The sequence below is a fragment of the Papio anubis genome, chromosome 11, assembly GCF_008728515.1.
Source record: "Papio anubis isolate 15944 chromosome 11, Panubis1.0, whole genome shotgun sequence".
Taxonomy (NCBI): domain Eukaryota; kingdom Metazoa; phylum Chordata; class Mammalia; order Primates; family Cercopithecidae; genus Papio; species Papio anubis.
Window position 1 is genome coordinate 63,951,297 of NC_044986.1, and position 10,026 is coordinate 63,961,322.

General features: G+C 38.5%; 1 pseudogene across 1 annotated transcript; it reads left to right on the plus strand.

Annotated features, from left to right (window-relative positions):
- The first annotated feature begins 833 nt into the window (after nucleotides 1–833).
- Nucleotides 834–2,093, plus strand: LOC101010145 (annotated as a pseudogene). Its single transcript, XR_651717.4, has one exon. The product of XR_651717.4 is annotated as an aldo-keto reductase family 1 member B10 pseudogene (transcript).
- Nucleotides 2,094–10,026: the final 7,933 nt, after the last annotated feature.

The window sequence follows — 10,026 nt, forward strand, 5'->3', positions numbered from 1 at the left end:
TAACAGTCTCTCAGACCACAATGCAATCAACTTAGAATTCAAGATTAAGAAAGTGACTCAAAACCACACAACTACATGGAAATTGAACAACTTGCTCCTGAATGACTCCTAGGTAAATAATGAAATTAAGAGAGAAATCAAGGAGTTCTTTGAAACCAATGAGAAAAAAGAGACAAAGTACCAGAATTTCTGGGATGCAGCTAAAGCAGTGCTAAAAGGGAAATTTATAGCACTAAATGCCCACATCAGAAAGCAAGAAAGATCTCAATTTGACACCCTAACATCACTACTAAAAGATATAGAGAGGCAGGAGCAAACAAATCCAAAAGCTAGCAAAAGACAAGAAATAACTAAGATCAGAGTGGAACTGAAGGAGATAGAGACATGAAAAAACCCTTCAAAAAAAATCAATGAATCCAGGAGCTGGTTTTTTGAAAAAAATTAATAAAATACATATAGACCGTGAGCAACCCGCTTGGGTCCCCATCCACGCTGTGGAAGCTTTGTTCTTTGACTCTTCACAATAAATCTTGCTGCTGCTCTCTTTCAGCCCCCTCCCCCCCCCCCCCAATGTAACACTCACCACAAAGGTCCATGGCTTCATTCTTGAAATCAGCGAGACCATGAACCCACCTGAAGGAAGAAACTCCGGACACATCTGAAGGAACAAACTCTGAACACACCATGTTTAAGAGCTGTAACACTCACCGCCAAGGTCCACGGCTTCATTCTTGAAGTCAGCGAGACCAAGAACCTACCAGAAGCAACCAATTCTGGACACAGCAAGACATGAGACCTCTACCTACTCACTCAGAATCATTTCTGCACCAACCATGGCCACCTTCGTAGAGCTCAGTACCAAAGCCGAGATGCCCATTGTGGGCCTGGGCACTTAGAAGTCTCCTCTCAGCAAAATGAAAGAAGTGGTGAAGGTGGCCATTGATGCAGGATATCGCCACATTGACTGTGCCTATGTCTAACAGAATGAACATGAGGTGGGGGAAGTCATCCAAGAGAAGGCTGTAAAGCGGGAAGACCTCTTCATCATCAACAAGTTGTGGTCCACTTTCTTTGAGAGACCCCTTGTGAGGAAGGCCTATGAGAAGACCCTCAAGGACCTGAAGCTTAGCTATCTGGATGTCTATCTTATTCACTAGCCACAGGGATTCAAGTCTGGGGATGACTTTTTCCCAAAAGATGACAAAGGTAATATGATCAGTGGAAAAGCAATGTTCTTGGATGCCTGGGAGGCCGTGGAGGAGCTGATGGACGAGGGGCTGGCAAAAGCCTTTGGGGTCTCCAATTTCAACCACTTCCAGATAGAAAGGCTCTTGAACAAACCTGGACTGAAATATAAACCAGTGACTAATAGGCTGAGTGTCACCCATACCTCATGGAGGAGAAACTGATCCAGTACTGCCACTCCAAGGGCATCACCATTATGGCCTACAGCCCCTTAGGCTCTCCAGACAGATCTTGGGCCAAGCTAGAGGACCCTTCCCTGCTGGAGAACCCCAAGATTAAGGAGATTGCTGCAAAGCACAAAAAAAAACTGCAGCCTGGGTTCTGATCTGTTTCCATATCCAGAGGAATGTGATTATGATCCCCAAGTCTGTGACACCAGCACGCACTGTTGAGAACATTCAGGTCTTTGACTTTAAATTGAATGATGAGGAGATGGCAACCATACTCAGCTTCAACAGAAACTGGAAGGCCTGTAACATGTTGCAATCCTCTCATTTGGAGGACTATCCCTTTGATGCAGAATACTGAGGTTGAATCTCCTGGTGAGATTACACAGGGGATTCTCTTTCTTCGCTGAAGTGTGACTATCTCCACTCAAGTCCTATTTTAGCCAAGCTTATCTGAGATCACAGGGAACTTCGTTCTATTGTAGGCCAGAATCAAGGCACTGTTTTAGACATTTATTTCTGCATGTTCAACTAGGATCAGAATATCACAGAAAAGCATGACTTGAATAAGCAAATGACAAGTTTTTCCACATATCTGATCTGAACAAATGTTTGTTAAGCACCAGAAACTCTGCCAACACTGAGGATGTAAAGATAAATAATAAAAAATAATGATGGTAAAAAAAAAAATAGACCATTAGCTAGACTAATAAAGAGGAAAAGAGAGAAGAATCAAATAGACACAATAAAAAATGATAAAGGAGATACCACCAACCATCAGAAAATACTATAAACACCTCTATGCAAATAAAGTAGAAAATCTAGAAGAAACTGATAAATTCCTGGACACATACACCATCTCAAGACTAAACTAAGAAGAATTTGAATCCCTGAATAGACCAATAACAAGTTCTGAAACTGAGGCAGTAATAAATAGCTACCAACCAAAAAAAAAAAAATGCCCAGGACCAGATGGATTTATAGCCAAATTCTACCACAGGTACAAAGAGGAATGGGTACCATTCCTTCTGAAATTAATTCAAACAACTGAAAAGGAGGGACTTTTCTTTCACTCATTTTATGAGGCCAGCATCATCCTGATACCAAAACCTGGCACAGATATAACAGAAAAAGAAAACTTCAGGCCAATATCCCTGATGAACATTGACGCAAAAGTCCTCAGTAAAATACTGACAAACCAAATCCAGCAGCATCAAAAAGGTTATCCACCATGATCAAGTCAGCTTTATCCCTGGGATGCAAGCATGGTTCAACATACACAAATCAATAAATGTAATTCATCACATAAACAGAACTAAAGACAAAAGTCACGCAATTATCTCAACAGATGCAGAAAAGGCCTTTGATAAAATTTAACATCACTTCATGTTAACAACTCTCAATAAACTAGGTATTGATGGAACACATCTCAAAATATTAAGAGCCATTTCTGACCAACCCACAGCCAATATCATACTAAATGGGCAAAAGCTGGAAGCATTCCCCTTGGAATCTGGCACAAGACAAGGAAGCCCTCTCTCCTTCTCACCACTCCTATTCAACATAGAATGGAAGTTCTGGCCAGGGCAATCAGGCAAGAGAAGGAAATAAAGGGTATTCAGATAGGAAGAGAGGAAGTCAAACTGTCTCTGCAGAAAACATGATCCTATATTTAGAAAATCCCATTGTCTCAGTCCAAAAGCTCCTTAAGCTGATAAGCAACTTCAGCAAACTCTCAGGATACAAAATCAATGTGCAAAAATCACAAGCATTCCTATACACCAACAATAGACAAACAGACAGCCAAATCATGAATGAACTCCCTTTCACAACTGCTACAAATAAAATATTTAGGAATACCGATAAAAAGGGATGTAAAGGACCTCTTCAAGGAGAACTACAAACCACTGCTCAAGGAAATAAGGACACAAACAAATGGAAAAACATTCCATGGTCATGGATAGGGAGAATCACTATCATGAAAATGGCCATATTGCCCAAAGTAATTTATAGATTAAATGCTATTTCCATTAAACTACCATTGCCGTTTTTCACAAAATTAGAAAAAACTACTTTAAAATTCTTATGGAACCAAAAAAGACCCCTTATAGCCAAGACAATCCTAAGCAAAGAGAACAAAGCTGGAGGCATCATGTTACCCAACTTCAAACTATACTACAAGGCAATAGTAACCAAAACAGCATGGAATTGGTACCAAAACAGATACACAGACCAATGGAACAGAACAGAGATCTCAGAAATAAGGCCACACATCTACAATCATCTGACATTTAATAAACCTGATAAAAACAAGCAATGGGGAAAGGATTCCCTATTTAATAAATGGTGCTGGGAAAACTGGCTAGCCACATGCAGAAAATTAAAACTGGACCCCTTCTTTACAATTCATACAAAAATTAACTAAAGATGGATTAAAGACTTAAATGTAAACCCAAAAACTACAAAAACTCTAGAAAAAAATCTAGGCAATACCATTCAGGACATAAACAAAGATTTCATGACAAAACATCAAAAGCAACTGCAACAAAAGCAAACTTTGACAAATAGGACCTAATTAAACGAAAGAGCTTCTGCACAGCAAAAGGAACTATCATCACAGTGAACAGACAACCTATGGAATGGGAGAAAATGTTCACAATCTATCCCTCTGACAAAGGTCTAATATCCAGAATCTACAAGGAACTTAAACAAATTTACAAGAAAACAATGAACAACTCCATCAAAAAATGGGCAAAAGATATGAACAGACATTTCTGAAAAGAAGATATTTATGTGGCCAAGAAACATATGAAAAAAAGCTCAACATTACTGATCATTAGAGAAATGCAAATCAAAACCACAATGAGATACCATCTCATGAGTCAGAATGGCAATTATTAAAAAGTCAAGAAACAACAGATGCTGGCAAGGCTGTGGAGGAATAGGACTGCTTTTACACTGTTGGTGAGAATGTAAATTAGTTCAACAATTGCAGAAGACAGTGTGGCGATTCCTCAGGGATCTAGAACCAGAAATACAATTTCACCCAGCAATCCCATTACTAGGTATATACCCAAAGGAATATAAATCATTCTATTATAAATATACATGCACACATATGTTTATTGCGGCACTATTCACAATAGCAAAGACATGGAATCAACCCAACTGTCCATCAGTGATGGACTGGATAAAGAAAATGTGGTACATATACACCACGGAATGCTCTGCAGCCATAAAAAGGAACAAGATCATGACCTTTGCAGGGACATGGATGGAGCTAGAAGCCATTATTGTCAGCAAACTAACACAGGAACAGAAAACCAAACACCGCATGTTCTCACTTACAAGTGGGAGCTGAATAATGAGAACACATGGACACAGGGAGGGAAACAACACACACTGGAGCCTGTTACGGGGGCGTAGGGAGGGAGAGCATCAGGATAAACAGCTAATGCATTTGGGGCTTAATACCTAGGTGATGGGTTGTTAGGTACAGCAAACCACTATGGCACATATTTACCTATGTAACAAATATGCACATCATGCAAATGTATCTCAGAACTTAAAATAAAATTTTAAAAAAGAAGGAATGATACTAGACCCCTATCTCTCACCATACACAAAAATCAAGTCAAAATGGATAAAAGACTTAAGTCTAAGACCTGAAACTATGAAACTAGTATTAATAGAAGAAAACATTGGGGAAATGATCCAGGACATTGGTCTGGGCAAGATTTTCTGTGTAAGACCTCAAAAGCACAGGCAACCAAAGCAAAAATAGACAACTTGGATTTTATCAAGATAAAAGTCTTCTGTATAGCAGAGGAAACAATCCACAAAGTGCAAAAACAACCCACAGAATGGGGGAAAAGATCCTCAAACTACCCATCTGACAAAGGATTAATAACCAGAGTATATAAGGAGCTCAAACAACTCAATGGAGAAGAAAATAATAATAATCTGATCAGAAAGTGGGCAAAAGAGCTGAACAGACATTTCTCAAAAGAATACATACATGGCTGGACATGGTGTCTCAAGCCTGTAATCTCAGCACTTAGGGAGGCTGACGTGGGAGGAGCAACTGAGGACAGAAATTTGAGACCAGCCTGGACAATACAGCAAGACTCTATGTCTAAAAAAAAAAAAATTAAATTACCCATGCCTGTAGTAGTCCTAGCTACTTAGGAGACTGAGGCAAGAGGATCACTTGAGCCCAAGTGTTCAAGGCTGCAGTGACCTGTGATCACTCCACTGCACTCCAGCCTGGGTGACAGGGTGAGACCTTATCTTTTAAAAAAAAAGAAAAAAGAAAAAAAAAAGATGATGATAACATACAAATAGCAATGAGTATACGAAAAAATGCTCAATGTCACTAACCATCAGAGAAATGCACATCAAAACTACAATGAGATAACATCTCACCCCAGTTTAAATGGTTCTTATAAAAAAGACAAGCAATAACTGATGCTGGCAACGATGCAAAGAAAGGGAAACCATTATACGCAGTTGGCAAGAATGTAAATTAGTACAGCCACTACAGAAAACAGCATGGAGGTTCCTCAAAAGACTAAAAATAGAACTACCATATGATCCAGCAATTCCACTACTGGGTATACATCCAAAAGAAAGAAAATTGCCAGGGCATGGCAGCTCATGCCTGTAATCCCAGCACTTTGGGAGGCTGAGGCAGATGTGTCAGGAGTTTGAGACCAGCCTGGCCAACATGGTGAAACCCCGTCTCTACTAAAAATACAAAAATTAGCCAGGTATGGTGGCACACACCTGTGATCCCAGTTACTCATGAGGCTGAGTCAGGAGAATCACTTGAACCCGGGAGGCAGAGGTTGCAGTGAGCCAAGATCACGCCATTGCACTCCAGCCTGGGCAACAAGAGAGACTCTCTGTCTCAAAAAAAAAAAAAAAAAAGAAAGAAAGGAAGGGAGGGAGGGAGGGAGGGAGGGAGGAAGGAAATCAGTATGTCAAAAAGATACATGAACTCCCATGTTTATTTAAGCACTATTCATGATAGTCAAAATACGGAATTAATCTAAATGCTCATCAGTGGAAGAATGGATAAAGAAAAAGTGGTATAAATATTATTCAGCCGTAAAAAAGAATGAAATCCTGTCACTTGCAGCAACATGTATGGAACTGAAGTTCATTACCTTAGTTGAAATAAGCCAAGCACAGAAAGACAAATATTGCATGTTCTCACTCATATGTGAGAGGTAAAACAGTGGATCTTATGAAAATAGAGAGAAGACTGGTGGTTACAAGATGCCAGGTAGGGTGGGGGGAACAGAAAGATGAAACGAAATTGATTAACCAGATACATATTTATACCTATTCAATAGTTTAATAGAAGAAATAAATCCTAGTTTTTAGATAGATCAGTAGGGTGTTTATAGTCTACAGCAGTCTATTGCACATTTCAAAAAAGCTAAAAGAGAATAATTCAAATGTTTCTAGCATAAAAAAGACAAATACTTCAGGTGATCGATATCCTAACTACAACGATTTAGTATTTACAAATCATGTATTAAATTATCATATGTACCTCAAAACAATGTACATTATGCATCAATAAAAATAAATTAATTTTTAAAAGGCAAGTAACAATATTTTCAAAACACTAAAAAATAAAGACATGAAGTAGTAATACATGCTGTAACATGGAAAAACCCAGCAAACATGCTAAGAGAAAAAAATGGACATAAAAAGCCACATATTGTATGATTCTATTTACATAAAATGTAATAGGCAAACAGAATATAGAGACAGAAAGCAGATTAGTGATTGCAGGGGCTGAGGAAAGTGGGGAGTGAAGAGTGGTTGCTTACTGAGTACAGGTTTTCCTCTTGGGCTGATGAAAATGTCCTGGAATATACAGTATTGACAGTAACACAGTATTATGAATGTAATGGAAACCACTGATTCATACACTTGAATGGTTTAAATGGTGAATTTTACCTCAATATAACAAAAGTAGAAAAATTACCATGTACACAGTTACAACTATGTAAAAATATACATAAGTATAGGGGAAAAGACTAAAATAATAGTTTTTAAAAGACTTAGGTGGGTTGAGTTTTTTTCTGGTTTTCAAACTTTTTATTAATATTATATTGTTTTCACAACAAAAAAAGATAATTATCATATATTGAGTACCTACTATATATTAAACACTGTACTAGGCATTTTAATGAATCAAGAGTGTCTTCCAGCCTGCTGGGTAAACAGAAAACATCTGACAGAAACATGGAAGGGAGCAAAGGTATCTAGTTCTAGGAGGAAAAACTGAATGCCTTAGTTATCTATTGCTGTATGACAAACTATCCCTAAACATGGCAGCTTCAAACAATAAATATTTAGCAAATATCTCTTGTGTATTTAAAGGCATGGGCATAGATGAGCTCTCTAAGGTCAATGTGATGGTTAATTTTAGCTATCAACTTGACAGGGCTAATGGATGCTGTGATGGTTAATACTGTCAACTTGATTGGATTGAAGGATGCAAAGTATTGTTCCTGGGTGTATGTGTCAGGGTGATGTCAAAGGAGATAAACATTTGAGTCAGTGGACTGGGAGAGGCAGACCCAGCCTCAATCTGGGTGGGCACCATCTAATCAGCTGCCAATGCGGCTAGAATAAAGCAGGCAGAAGTTGGAAAGAGCAGACTTGCTGAGTGTTCCGGCCTTCATCTTTCTCCTGTGTTGGATGCTTTCTGCCCTCGAACATCAGACTCAAAGTTCTTCAGCTTTTGGACTCACACCAGTGGCTTGCCAGGGGCTCTCGGGCCTTTGGTCACAGACTGAAGGCTGTTGCACTGTCAGCTTCCCTACTTTTGAGGTTTTGGGACTCAGAGTGATCCACCACTTGCTTCCTTTCTCCTCAACCTACAGACAGCCTATCGTGGGACTTTACCTTCTGATCATGTGAGTCAATTCTCCTTAATAAACTCCCTTTCATATACATGTCTATCCTATTAGTTCTGTCCCTCTAGAGAACCCTGATTAATACAGATGTCCAAATATCTGCTAAAATGTTATCTATGGGTATGTTTGTGAAGGTATCTCCAGAAGAGATAAACATCTGCATCAGTAGAGTGAGTAAAGAAGACCACCCTCACCAATGCAGGCAGGCAGTATCCAATCCACTGAGGGCCTAAATAGGACAAAAAGGCAGACGAAAGGCAAATTTTTTCTCTCTCTTACTGAGCTGAGACATCCATCTTTTTCTGCCCCCAGACATCAGCATTTTTGGTTTTTGAGCTTTCAGACCTGAACTGAACTATATCACCAGTTTTCCTGGTTCTTCTGCTTGCAGATGGCAGATCATGAGACTTCTCAGCCTCCCTAACCACATAAAGCAATTCCTATAATAAATCTCCTCATGTGTATATGTATATATATACATACGTACACACACACACACACACACATATATACACACACACGTATCTTAGGGACCCTGTTTCCCTAGAGAACCCTGACTAATACAGTCAAGGAAAAAGACTTGGTTTTCCTATATAATGTAATAGCCCCCCCAAAAAATAAGAATTAGTAAAAGGGATGACAGTATCTTGTAAGGAAATAAAACGGTGCTATAACTCCTTAAAGTTATAAGATTGGTGGTCTGTGGATCTAGTTGTGCCCCAATTATAATCCCAATACATTGATCATAGCTGTATTTTAATGTAATCCTTAAAATTGTTCATTTCAGTTGCCTTTATAAAAATCCCACTACATCAACCCCATATATAGAGCTTGTCCATAGGGTTTTATAGAGAATCAATTCATTTCTATAAATAACTGGGTATAAGATTTCATTCTTAATAAGCTTATTCTGCCCTTCGATATCTGATTTGGTTTAAAAAAATAGATTAAGATGTCTTTGGTAAGTCCAGATCTCTGCTATCACAAAGTCAAAGAAAACTACTTTTTTGAGAATTCGAGGTTGAATATTACACTGGCATCACACCGTTTAAGAAAAGAAGACCCCATCCTTCTTGATTCTTCTTACTTCTTAATTGGCCATGGCATTAAGAGACTGCTTAGGTACGAAAATCCTGCAAGTAAGCTTACCTAGTGCTAACTAGGACATATCTTCAACCTTCTTCAAACATTTACGTATAAGTACCACAGTGACTAAAATCCAACCCACAATTAATTACTTAAGCTTTAAAAGTACGGTCATTTGCAATGCAGCAATTCCTTGGTAATTATTTCCATCACTTTTCATGATACATTTAATTTACTGACTAAAGCTTAATGAAGGTTTTATTGCCAATAACTTCATAATATTCTTTGTCCAATTTGTACTAAGTCCTCTCACATATGGTATCCAAAACATATACCTAGAGTTATTCTCCAATTCATATAAAATTACAGAAAAGAAATCCTAAATAGTGGCAAAGCCTCTAAAACTCTGCAGTTGTAGTCAAACCTATTCCTTTCAAGTGAAATGCAAAAGCACACAAGGCAGCTAAGTTAAAATTACCACACTTTGATCACCTCTTGTTGGTTACTATGTGTTTTGTGTGAAATTTTCATAATACAACTGCGTAAAAGAAAGAACAAGGATTTGGGGTCTGATTGGCCTAGCTTGAATT